Below are 13109 nucleotides of genomic sequence, written 5' to 3' on the forward strand. Positions count from 1 at the left end.
AGTCCATGATGTGGACATTTCCGAAGCAAATCTCTAAACCTTTCCCATGCCTCATATAATGATTCTCCCTCCAATTGACTAAAACTAGTGATATCCATTCTAAGCTTAGCAGTCTTTCCTGGTGGAAAATACTTATTTAAGAATGCTCTTGATAAATCATCCCATCCGGTGAAAGTATTAGGAGCATGAGAGTGTAGCCAAAGTTTGGCCTTATCTCTCAATGAAAATGGGAACAATCTTAGCCTTATAGCATCATCACTAACTCCATTCATTTTAATTGTATCACAAATTTCTAAGAATGTAGCTAAGTGTGAGTTAGGATCTTCTACAGCATTACCTCCAAATTGAGATTGTTGAACCATTTGGATAAGTGATGGCTTAATCTCAAAGTTGTTAGCATTTACCGTAGGCCTTACTATGCTTGTTTGAGATCCTTGTGTTCCCGGTAGAGCAAAATCTCGTAGAACTCGCCTATTTGCTTCATTTTCAGCCATTTCTTCCTCAAATGGTAGATCTATTGAGATTTCCTCTATAGGTTGCCAAATCTCTTGTTCCTCTTGCTGTGGTGGATGCCTCCTTTGTCTACGTAGTGTCCTCTCAATTTCTGGATCGAAAGGTGTAACTTCCCGAGACGCCCGGTGCATACACTACAAACAGAAATAAGAGATATTATGCAATTTCAATTGTCAAAAACTGATTACAATATAAGATTAAATATAATCTAAAAAAAATAAAACTGTCTAAATTAATAAAGATGATTAGGCTCTAATATTGCCGCTCCCCGGCAACGGCGCCAAAAACTTGACGGGATTTTTTTTATCAATGCAAGTTTAATTCCGAATTTACACCCGTTGGACTGCAAGTATACAGGTCGCAATTGTAGTACGAGATGTGTATCGGGTCGATCCCACGAGGAGCAATTTAAAACAATTATTAGATACTAATTTACTCTATTATTTAGACTCACAATTAATTTGAGCAGAAACTTCAGATTTTAATTCAACTACAAAAATTCTTAAATAGAAAAATGCAATTTCACAATAGGAGTAGAATTCACTAAATATTAAGATCTAGGGATGTAGATTCCACTTATGACACAAAAGATCTAAAATGAATTAATTCAACACTTGTTACTGCTCTTGTTTAACCAAGGATTCATTTCCAGAAATACCAAAATCACATTCTCATGATAATAATGGGTTAAAACAGATTAGTTTGTCCTAATCTCTTGGTAAATACTAAATCTGTTCTTATTCACACATGAAATGCAGATTTCATCCACTTGAATGTATTTCTATTCTCATGAATATACAACTCAAGTTCTACTTATGTCATTCCATTATTTTTACCATTTCTCAATGAGTAAAAACAACTATAAACCTGCTATTGGTGATCAAGCAACAACAAGTAATCCAACATACACAAGTAGATAAGTTAATACAAGATATAACAAGCATAAATCACAATCACTTCATATCATTTGGCCATAAGCTTCATCTACTCCCTAGATAAAGAAAATTAGCTACTCATGAATGATAAAACACTCATAACTTCATTAATGTAAATCATCATGAATTACAAATACAAACAGAGTAAAGAAAGTCTTAGCCAAGATATGGTGAAGCCTTCCAAAAATCTCCTTTGTCTTGAACTTAGATGATTACAAGATGAAATCCCAATTGCCCCTTGCAAGTCCTAGGTAGAGAGAATATGTTTTTCTGTAAGAAACTAAGCTACGAATGGTTCTCCAGACCTCCCTCAATGTCTCTGCATAAAAACTACTCAAAGGCTCCATTTTTCCAAGTCAAAATCTATCCTTTGATTCCCAAATCTCCACTTTGTTAGCATAGTCAAAAACCAATATTTTTGACTTGAAAATAAGCCACTTTTCTTGCCCTTTTGTCTTCTGAAGCATGTGCACCGAATTCCCTTGCATCTTATAGCTGGAAAGTGGTATGAACACAAGAGAATTGGCTGAGTCAAATTGCAGAATTTCGGCTATAAAACGCGCCTACACAAAACGCGGTTACAAGTCACGTTTTGTGTACTCGCGTATTCACTTTGGCCTTACTTCATCTGCGATTTTCCCTATCATAAAGGCCGAACTAGCTTTTGTGCAAAACACAAAAGTTGTAGCCCTTTGAGTTAGCTTTCCAATGCTTCAAGAATCATCCAAATCGGAGCTTTGTAGCCTGAGATATGATCGAAATACTGTCACCTGTTCAAACCTCTGTTTTAACTTCCGACCACAGGGTGCAGCTTCTGTATTCCAACGTTTTGCCCATGAAGATGGCAGAAATGGATTTCGATGTCTTCATACGAATTGTAGGTCTCTTTCTTAGCTTTAAAATGGTATAAAAATCACCTCAATCCGATAAGTGTAGCTCCAGATATGGTCAAAATACTGAAAAGTGTCAAAACTGACTTGTATTGCATTTCCTCACTTGAACGTTTTTCACTTCATTCTTCTTGTTGCCACTTAAATTCATCACCAAATCTCTATTTTTCTCCTCAATTGACCTCCTTTGGTGATTGATTCATTATTCCTGCATAAAAATGAAGTTTTTACTATTAAAATCAATAGAAATGCAATATTATCCACTTTTACCAAAAATATATAATTTTACCAAAAACCTCTTTATTTTAATTATAAAACTAAATAATCAACTCAAAATTAACTAATAAAATGCACTTAAAAATACGTAAAATAAACTCTTATCATTGAGTCCTAACTTTACCCATTGATTCAATTAATTTTGTCGAAATTGCCTCTTCTATTAAGTTTAGTTACTTGTGCACACACTTGTTAGAAAACAGGATTTTGTGTCGGAATTTGTTTAGCTAGTGTAGTAATCTAGGTTCGAAGTGGATTCTCCCTCTTCTTGTTCCCTTGTGTCTCCATTGGATCCTTCCCTTTCCCATTGCCACTTTTCCTTTACCACAAAAATTTTTTTAAAAAAATATTTAAACAAATGATAGCCAACTATATTGATTCGAAGTTAATATCATGATCTATATACATATAATATATATTAGAAGGTATTTTTTATTGATTTGATACAGTTAGATAATTCATCACCTAATTAATTAGAATCATCTAGGATCATACATGATGCTATGGTCATATTAATATTTTAGAATTACCACAATTCTAATATAAAGCAGAAAATATTATATACTTGTAAAAAGTACTAGTATTGGTTCCCAAAAAATTATTAAGGAAAATCCCAAACTTTTTAAGAAATAAATGAGAGGAGAATTCATGAACTATTGACATTTTTACCACAAAAAAAAAAAGAAAAAAAAAGAGGAGGAAAACAACATACTTTTAAAAGGCATTATAAATTATTATAGAAGTTGAGCAAGTTTAACTACTGTTATAAAAGTAAAATAAGCATGAGTTTTTATTTTAAATAAAAATTAAAAAATGATTGAAATAATATATATATATATATGAGAATTTTGAATACAAATTAATTAATGAATTATTAACATATGTCCAAATGTAAATAGTTGGGCATATGTGTATTAAATCTTGTATTTATTATTTTGAATTACTTTTAAACAAGTTGGGTATTGGGTACCCAAATAAAAACCCAACCCGCCCAATTAATAAGTTGGGTTGTTCTTACCCAACCCAATAAAACCCATAACCCAATTGACCCAACCCATCCTCTAAAATTAATGGGCGGGTTGGGTAGTTTCTTGGGTTTTGGGCTTTTTTGCCACCTCTAGGTATTAGGTACCCAAATAAAAAATTCAACCCATCCAATGAATAAATTGGGTTGTTCTTACCCAACCCAATAAAACTCATAACCCAATTAACTCAACCCATCCTTTAAAATTAATGGACGGATTGGGCGGGTTATTGGATTTTGGGCTTTTTTGCCAGCTCTACTTATCTTCCTTGAATTTTGTCCAAACTACATTCATCTCTCGTGAGGGTTGTACAAATGACAAGTAAAGCCTATTATTGTCCAAATCAATTCAAAGCTATAAATAACCCAATACTTTTCAAATACACCATAGTCAACTTAATTAGTTGCAACAAACTTCTAAAACAATTCTCAAATACCGATTAGTTACTACCTTTTTCTTTTACCATTTTTTCTCCTCGTAGGTTATAGTGTTACTCCACCTAAAAACTTGAATTCGATTTTCGCACATCGTTGGGCCTTGCATGATGTCAAATATCAACAGTATTTTCGGCAATTGATTCTTTAGTCACAACTGCTATGTACAAAATTGAAACTTTTCTCCATGTTAGCATGCAAATTATCAAAATCCATTTTTCAAATAAAAGACAGTATAATCTTAAATCCACCTTAGCACTAAAATTTAAGGTTTCTATATAAACGATATTTTGGAATTCATTAGTAAAAGTCCAAGAAAAAATTATCTAGAAATTTTAGAATAAAAGCTTAACATCTTAATATGGATAAAAAGAAGACAATCTAAAAAGACAGTTCCGTCTAAGCTAAGTCAATCCTTGCTGATGGTTCATGATTTTGGAGGAAATTGCTCCAATTGCGAGACCTGGCAAGATGATATATTCAGGCTGTAGTAGGCAGTGGGCGCACTATACATATGTGGCAGGATTCATGGCATCCACATGGACCTCTGTTACAATACTATGGGTATGATATTGTTAAGGGTAAAAAACAAAAAAAAAATCTCCTATAGCAAACCTAATACATAAAAAAGCTCTCCGTAATTTTAAAATGTACAACATGACACCTCATGTTTTGAACTAAATTGTAAAGGTGAATGCCTTATTGGAACCTAAAAAAAATTTTATACCTAATTTTTAACAAATATACATGTTCTCCCTCTTAACCCTCAATTCTCTTTATATAGAAAATAAAACGAATGATTTTTTTTGAACTGTTTTTTACTTAATTATATGAAGGCATTTTGGTCACTTCATCCATTTCTGTTAAGTTTAACGGATTCCGTCACTTTTACAATTTAGTTCAAAGTATGGAGTGTTGTGTTGTACATTTTGAAATTACGGGGATTTTTCTATAAATTAGATTTACCACGGGGGCTCTTTTGTTTTTTACCCTATTGTTAAACAATTTAATAGGTTTGAGAATGCAAGACTGGCTTCAATTGTGAACACAAGTGCTTGGTGTTGGCCACATGGTAGAAGAAGAACCTCTCAAGCGGAGGATTTGATCCATAAACTTCCCTCTGCTTGTGTACCTCTCTACCCAGGGAAGATGATACCTTCTCATGGTTATGAGATAAAACTGGAATGTTACTACAAAGTCTGTTATTGCTTCTTTGAGAGAACATTGTATGAATGTCGAGTGGTATAAACTGGGGTGGTTTAAGCAACATATCCTAGACATACATTTATCGCTTGGCAACATATTCCTAGACATGCATTTACAAACAAGCAACATATTGTTTGTAAAAATAGTTTGGCTACAAAAGATAGGTTACTTAAATGGGGTATGCCAGCTTATGTTTGGAGTAGGATACAACAGTGCTATTTGCTTTATGGAGGCGTATATGGTTGGTCTGTAGGATTGGCATTGTGGGTTGGTTTCCTGTAGAATGATGAATTTGTTACCTCAGTCAAAAGATTGGCTCTTGGGGGTTTTTATTTATTTCCTTTGGCATGAGCGCAATCAAAGGCAGTTCAATAGTAAGGTGTCGAATGCTGATTATGTGATACAGCATATAATTACTACTGTTAGGCAAACTATAATAGGCTGGCGAAGGGTGCAAAGGACACATAGCAGCTGGGAGTTTGGCATTGGCTGGAATTTTGAATAGCAGTTTTTTTTCTTAGATTAATATTTCATGGTTATAATATTTGTTTTCATTATAGTATGGTGTCTTGTTCCGTTAAGCTTGTATAGGGCAGCTTTTCTTGTTGTTGGAACCATTCCTTGCTTATCTAATGAAAAGAGTTATTTTGCCTAAAAATATATATAATATTCTTCTTTATTTTTCTTACTTGCCCAACCCTTCTCACACCCTTCCCATCCCCAAGTGCTAGGTTATACTATTCACTTAGGCCCTGTTTAATAACTAATTCAGTACTTAATATTAATTGATTCAGATCTTAATATGTTCAAATGCATTTGATAACAAAATATTGAACATTTGAATTAATTAAGTGGCATTGAATTTTCTAAGCAAAACTTGCTTCTAAGAATAAGTGATAAGGTATTCACTTATCATTGAACGTGATATACACTACAATGTATTTAATTTCATACTTAACAATTCAATAATTTAATGGATTCAGACTTTAGATTTCAGATTTCAGTTTTCAAATTTTAGTTTTATCAAACACACCCTTAATCTAAATAAATTTATTTTTTTGAAACCAAATTATATATCTAAAATGTAGCGGACACTTGTCATATGGAGAAATTGGGTTAGGTGAGCTTCGTAGCGGCCACAATGAGCTGTAGCAAAGAAAAAGGGGAAGAGGTTTTTTTTAAAAAAAAAATTTTATCTTTTATTTGTCATTTCTTAGTATTGAGCAATTAATTATTTTCTTTTAATTTGGGATTCAATTTTTCTTGGATGATATCATGAGTTTTCTTATGAATTGTTTGCTATTCAAATGATTAAATTTATATGGCCAAACTATATGGTAACTCTTGTAATATAGACAAACGTCAAGACAAGAAAATGTTGGTTTTTCAAAAGGCATTTTTTGTCATTTCGCTCATTTTGTTGGCTGAGTTTAGACGCTGTCACTCATGGGTAAATGTAGATGCATCACGTGCAATTTTAAGTTGACCATAACAAATAAAGAAATCCAAAAACATGAAGTTTCAAATATTAATGAAGCTTTTTGAAAATATAAATATGAACCGTCACAAAATAATTATTAATACCCATAATACTTCAAATACTAATAATTTTAGCACTCAACAATAAGGTTTCAGCCAATCCTCCACTATTTTTTACTCCATGAAAATGACTTTAATGATAGACATTTGTGTTTTTTTTAACCTCCCACCCCTCTCCACGCTCTTCCCACCCCCAACTATCAGGGCCAAAATTCGAACTCTCAACTTGACACATATGTTTATGTATTTGTTAAGTATATGGTTTACTGCCTTGGCAAAGAAATATATGAACTAATGCACATGTCATGATTTTCTAAGTTAAATTATCTTGGCGTTTTAAATTCTTTAAGCAATGTGATAAAATACAATTTTATTGGTTTAAAATATATATATTTCTTACATATCTGTTATCACTTGTTGTTCAAGATTATTTTTAATGGAAATAGTTTATTCAAGTTTTTTTCTTCCTCGTCTCTTTGGCCAGGTTTGGCATATAAATTATGAGAAAACATAGATTAGAGAAATTTCTAATTTTGTGATGAATTTAAAAAAAAATTCTACAAAAGGGGTGATTTTGGCATACCATTCCGTCCGGGGGTCTTCGGATTTGTGAAATGCGAGCTCAGTGAGCTCGCATTTCACGAATGCGAGGTTAGAGAAGAGCTCGCATTTGCGGAATGCGAGCTCAATAAGTTGAGCTCGCATTCCGCGAATGCGAGCTCCTCTTTATTTTTTTATTATTTTTTGAGAGCTAGGGAATTATTTCCAGAAAGCTCGTAAATGTTTTTTTTAAAATGTTGCAAATATTTAAAATTTTGCAAATAGCTCGCATTTGTTAAATGTGACCTCCAAAAATTGTATTTAACTTTTTTGTTAGATTTCACATTTATAAGTATGACTTTCAGAAAATTAAATTCAAAAATGTTAGGAAAAAAATTTAAAATGATATTTACGAGCTCCATAAAAAATATAAAAGTAAATGTAAATATTGTTTGTTTTGTAGAATTTGCCTTTACTAAAATGGTGTCGGTAGTAAAATCTTATTTTAAAATCTCTACTAAAATCTTATTTTTTGGAGAAAGGTTAGAGAAATTTTGTTTAAAAATCTGTAATTAGCAGAGGAATAATGTTTTTTTTATTTTAAAACTTGCACGTGGCTAAAGTCATCAAATATGTGCTAAAACAAAATCAGATTAACAATAATCTTTTTAATATAATTTACTATACATGCATAATTCTTTTATAATAAAAAAAATTGGTAATTGTACGGTTGAAAATACGTTATTTTATTATAATACATTTAAATGGTGAAAAAAGTACACATGCATAGTTCTTTCTATTTCATAGATCAATGTTCTTTCTATTTTATAGATCAATGTAAAAATAGAATGAAATTGTTAACATGTAAGGTGTTGACTATTTGTTGTGAATAAAATATTAAGTGCTTTTCCTTTTGTATCAAATAAATTTTTTTGATCAAATTCTAATTTTCCTTTGTGATTAATGAATCGTATTTATTTGTTGACACCGATGAATATTAGTTATAAGAATATAATAGTTAATAGTCATTAATATATGTTACAATTTCAACTGTAATTTTAGAAATTTCATAACGCAATGTTATTTAAAAAAAATTATATAAGTTATTTTTATGAAGTGCATGTTATTTGTTTGGTAGTTGAAAAGGAAAAGGAAAAAAATTAAAGTAAAGATCTAGCGATTAAATCTTGCGTGTTTTACCTAACTTACAATTATTTGGGCTGGATTACTATTTTGATTAAAAATATAAAGCGATAATGAAGACAAAGTTATACTGCAGCAAAAACCCTAAAACCCTAAGTGCTAAAGCCGTAAAACACTAAATCGTAAATCTTAGAAACCAAATCCTTGTAAACCCTAAAACATTAAATCAAGGTTGTTGGGTTTATTAATATCCATTAAAAAATATTTTTGCGGCACGATAGGATTACTATTTTCATTAAAAATCTAAAGTCCTAATCAAGGCACACTATTGTCAAACTAAAATCCTACGGCGGTCAAACCCGAAAGTACTATTCTCGTAAAACACTATTTCTTGATCTCTGAAACCGTAAAATCCTGAATCCTAAAAGCCTCAAACCCTGAGTGGTATCTCTAATGTAGTCAGTAGCAGAATCAAAGATATGATATTTTCTTTTGTCTACAACTCATTTGGTCTTCTGTCTTGTTGCAGAAGCATGTGCCACCGATTTCTGTCCCTCAAAATAGCTGGAAAAGTTGTGAGAAAGGTAAAGAAAAACAGGTGTGACATTTGGTGTAGAGAGAGACAGATCCGAGCCTCGGATCGAAAGGTTGAATATAAATCCGAGCTCGGATCATTAGGATCCGAGGACTTCCCATGATGGATCTGAGGTCGGATCTTCTGTCCTCGGATACACTCCTACAGAAGTACAGACGAGGGATCGGATTTGGCCTAGCTCTGACGGATCCGGGCTCGGATCGGTTCCATTAAATTTCCACTTTTTTCGCTTCTTTGGTTTTTCCTTCATTTTTGCTCCAAATTTCTTGTGCACTTTATCCTCTGGACTATCTTGACATTGATTTCAGCTCGTGCATGAACTTCATATGGAATGTCCCTCACAATCTCACAAAAATAATGCATTTATCCACTCATTTAAGCAATTCAAAAAAATGGGCAAAATTGAACATTTTGGCCATTAACTTGAAAGTTTTGACAATATTTTATACAATTTTTGACAGAATTTCCCCTAAAAAATGGACAAAACTCCCTGTCAACAACCTCAAATTCAAGAAAATTATGACAATATTTCCAAATACAAAACCAACATTTTCAAGCCATAGACAACTAAAATTATGCATTTAAAAATACAATGAGAGCCACTCAAATAGGTGGTGATGCAATTTGAAGCCCTTAATCATCACAATCATCCAATTTCTGTCCAAAATGAGACAACAAGGGTACCAAACACCATAGGTAGCACAAGATGATTCAACTAAAAGAAAAATAAAATCTACAAAGTTTGTCTTAACAAAAGAAAAGAAAAATAAAGAAATAAAAGATCCAATCCGCTAAAGAGCATCATGGCTGCTGGGAACGAGGGTCTACTGCCTCCTCGGCTCCATGAGGACCCTGTGAGGTACCAATATGGCCCTCCTCCTGATGAGGTGTAGGAGTAGGGGACCGGCGGATATGGAAATGATCCTCAATCGCACGAAGACGGCGATCATGTCGGTCGAGTCGCTCGGTCATCATCCGCTCCGTCTGGTCAATGCGCTCGACAACTCGCGTCTCCATACAACAAATGGCATTTAGGAGCTCTTGCCACTTGGAGCGCGGTTGAGGAGGTGGTCGCGGAATCGGAGGAGGAAGAGTCTGTTGTGCCTCCGTCCCTTGAGTTTCCGCTTGTGGTTCAGTGTGAGGCGGAGACTGAGTGGAAGTCGATGCTTCTCCTGTGTCCCGGACCAAAGCAGCTCCAAAATCCGTAGAAATACCCAAGGATTTGAGTATCGTAGCATTCACCTCCTCGGCCGACCTAGTTACCACCGCTCTCTCGGTTCCAAGAGGAACCTTGAGCTTCTAAAAAACAAGTGATAGCAGTCGAGAAAATCCGAAACAAGTGTCGCCGGCCCTCATGCGAGCTGTGGTCCGCATATAACTGATGATAATGCTGGGTAGAGGAATTCCGGTCAACTGCCTACCCACTCCATGTATCATCTTATCCAGAAAATAGAGATCGCTATTTCGGATCTCCCGTTTGCCACTCTTTTTCGGCACCACATTAAAGGCAAAAAGATAGAAGATCAGGTGGAACCGATGATCGAAGGAGTCGGCATATACCGTGAGTTTTTTCGAACTTCCTCGCTCACGGTACTGCCCCTTTAGACGTCCCACAGCCTCTCCCACTTGCCAAGGATCTCTAGCTTTGAACTCCTTGGTCAATTTGACGTCGTCGCCTTCGTGTTTGAGTTGGACGAAGCGTCTCAGTGCATCTCGATTGAGAGCCACTCTCGTGCCTCTAACCCATGAGACAATGAGGTTGCCACTGTGGCTCTGCTTGTTTTCTACATTAGCATAGAACTCCCGGACCAGGTTGGGGTAGTAGTGCTTGGGCAACTGAAGGATGTTCTCCCATCCAAGTCTCTTGAATACTGTAGAAATGTGATAGTGCGCGTCCACCTCCGGTGCCAAGTGTTTCTCAATGATGATCTCCTTGTCCAGTCAGGCTTCATACCACTCTTGGTTTTCGAGCGATGTGAATCGTGTGGTATCGTAGTCTGGCGGTGGCTCGTCACGGCTAGTAGATGCGGTCTTCCGGCGAGAACGCGGTGGCGGCTCAGGTGAGGAAGATTCTTCCTCAGGTGACTCCTCATGCAAAGAGGGTGTGTGTTCCTCACTTGAGGAAGGAGTAGGAGTACGAATGCGAGCCCTCCTTGTGCGAGCCATAATACCTATACCAAAACAAGATGAACGTTCATTAGAAAACGTATAAACTTGCTCACACATGTTAAATAAGAATTTAAGAAAATTTCGGCAGAGTTTCCCCTTGTAAAAAGGCTAGACTCCCTGCCAACATGTACCAAAAAAAACACAAGGCCTGCGGTTCGGATGTAGGCCTGCGGAAGCACAGACGATCCCTCGGATATCTTAGAAGAATTTTTGGATCCGAGCTCGGATCAATGGATCCGCGGTCGGATCCGTCTGGGCACTTAGGATCCGAGCTCGGATCTGTAGTTGTCTGCACTAATTGCAGAAACTGCAATTTACCAAACTTTTTCGAATATTTTCCAAAAAATTCCAAAAAACACGGGTGAAAACCGATTTATGAAATCTAACCTCCCACGCACATGTAATATACCAAAAGTACAATACCCAATCTCTTAAAACACATCAAGCACATCTACATTGCAAATCGAAGGGTGAGGTTCTTTGCTCATTTTTTCATTTTTACACAAAAAAAAGCCACTTTTGGCCATTACATGCACATCATATGCTAGTCAATACCTCTTCAGCCCGCAGGCCTGTCAACTGATCTTGGAATACGGGCACAACATGCCTAACAACTCTGTGTACGTCCAAGTCATTATTCCACCTAAAAATATAAAAAGTAGGAACCTGTTTAGAACAAATTAAAGTTGGTTCGATATCAAATGTCACGGAAACACCCGAAATAAGGGCGAAACGACGCACCTAGCTCCATATGGACCAGGGTAATGCTCCAACGGCGCGATTCGGTCCGGACGCATGGTTGGTATATGTTCCCAAATCCAGAGCTGTCAGAAAATTAGAATCAATGTTAAAATTGCAAAATGATAAAATGCAAAAAATCGAAGATAAATGTCCCTATTGAGTGCAATGTACCTGTAGCAAAACTAATGGACCGGCAATAGCCGATTTGGCAGGATGCGTGGCATCACAAAGTGACCGATAGAGAGTCGCCAAACACGCACTACCCCAACTATATTGCCCAACAGTTTCCAAGTCCCGCAGTAATGGAAGATACAACAAAGGGACTTTGTTGCCGGACTTATCGGACAATAAATGTCCACCTAATATCAGTAAGAGGTAGATGCACGCACACTGCCTACATTCCGCATCTGAAGCATCGGGTGGCAACTCTGTATCCAAGACTCTTGCTAAACATCCCAACTTTAGCCTCTGTCCATCAAAGTATCCAACTGCAGGAGAAAATCCAAGGAGCTCCTCACAAATGGCTCCCCACTCCTGAATGCTGCGGTATGTGTCTACCCCTATAACCGGTGGACCATCGATGTGCAACCCCCACAACACCTCTACATCCTGTAATGTCACGGTAGCCTCTCCAACCGGTAAATGGAATGTATGCGTCTCGGGCCGCCATCTCTCGACTAAACTTGTGATCAAAGAATAATCAACCATCTGATATCCACTCTCAAACACCCCCTCAAATCCAGCCAAGGCAATATAACGAAAAATCCGATCAGGAATAGGCGTATGCTCCTAAAATCCTCTGTCACACCGTCTGACATCTAATTGATTGCCCTCAATATGTCCGTGAAAAATTGAATGCGCCCGGTGTGCAGTTCCTCCCGATATAATGTCGTGCACGTATGGTCCTGGATGTAGGCCTGTAGGGATAGGAGTGTCGGCCATAATCCCAAGCAAATATCTACATCAATTAAAGACCATGAGTTATGCATAAGTAAAACCCTAAAAGTGGGCAGTATCCAATTTTGACCTATAAATTGCGGGCACGGATTTTTTTTTTTAGCAAATTTTGACCATAGAACTAAGATACATCGAGTGAGAACTCC

General features: G+C 35.9%; 1 non-coding gene across 1 annotated transcript; it reads left to right on the forward strand.

Annotated features, from left to right (window-relative positions):
* On the forward strand, positions 1-107 carry LOC113767263. The gene has a single exon (XR_003467978.1). It is a non-coding gene; the product is annotated as a small nucleolar RNA R71 (small nucleolar RNA).
* The last annotated feature ends 13002 nt before the right edge of the window (positions 108-13109 follow it).

This window comes from Coffea eugenioides, chromosome 3 (genome assembly GCF_003713205.1).
Source record: "Coffea eugenioides isolate CCC68of chromosome 3, Ceug_1.0, whole genome shotgun sequence".
Classification (NCBI taxonomy): domain Eukaryota; kingdom Viridiplantae; phylum Streptophyta; class Magnoliopsida; order Gentianales; family Rubiaceae; genus Coffea; species Coffea eugenioides.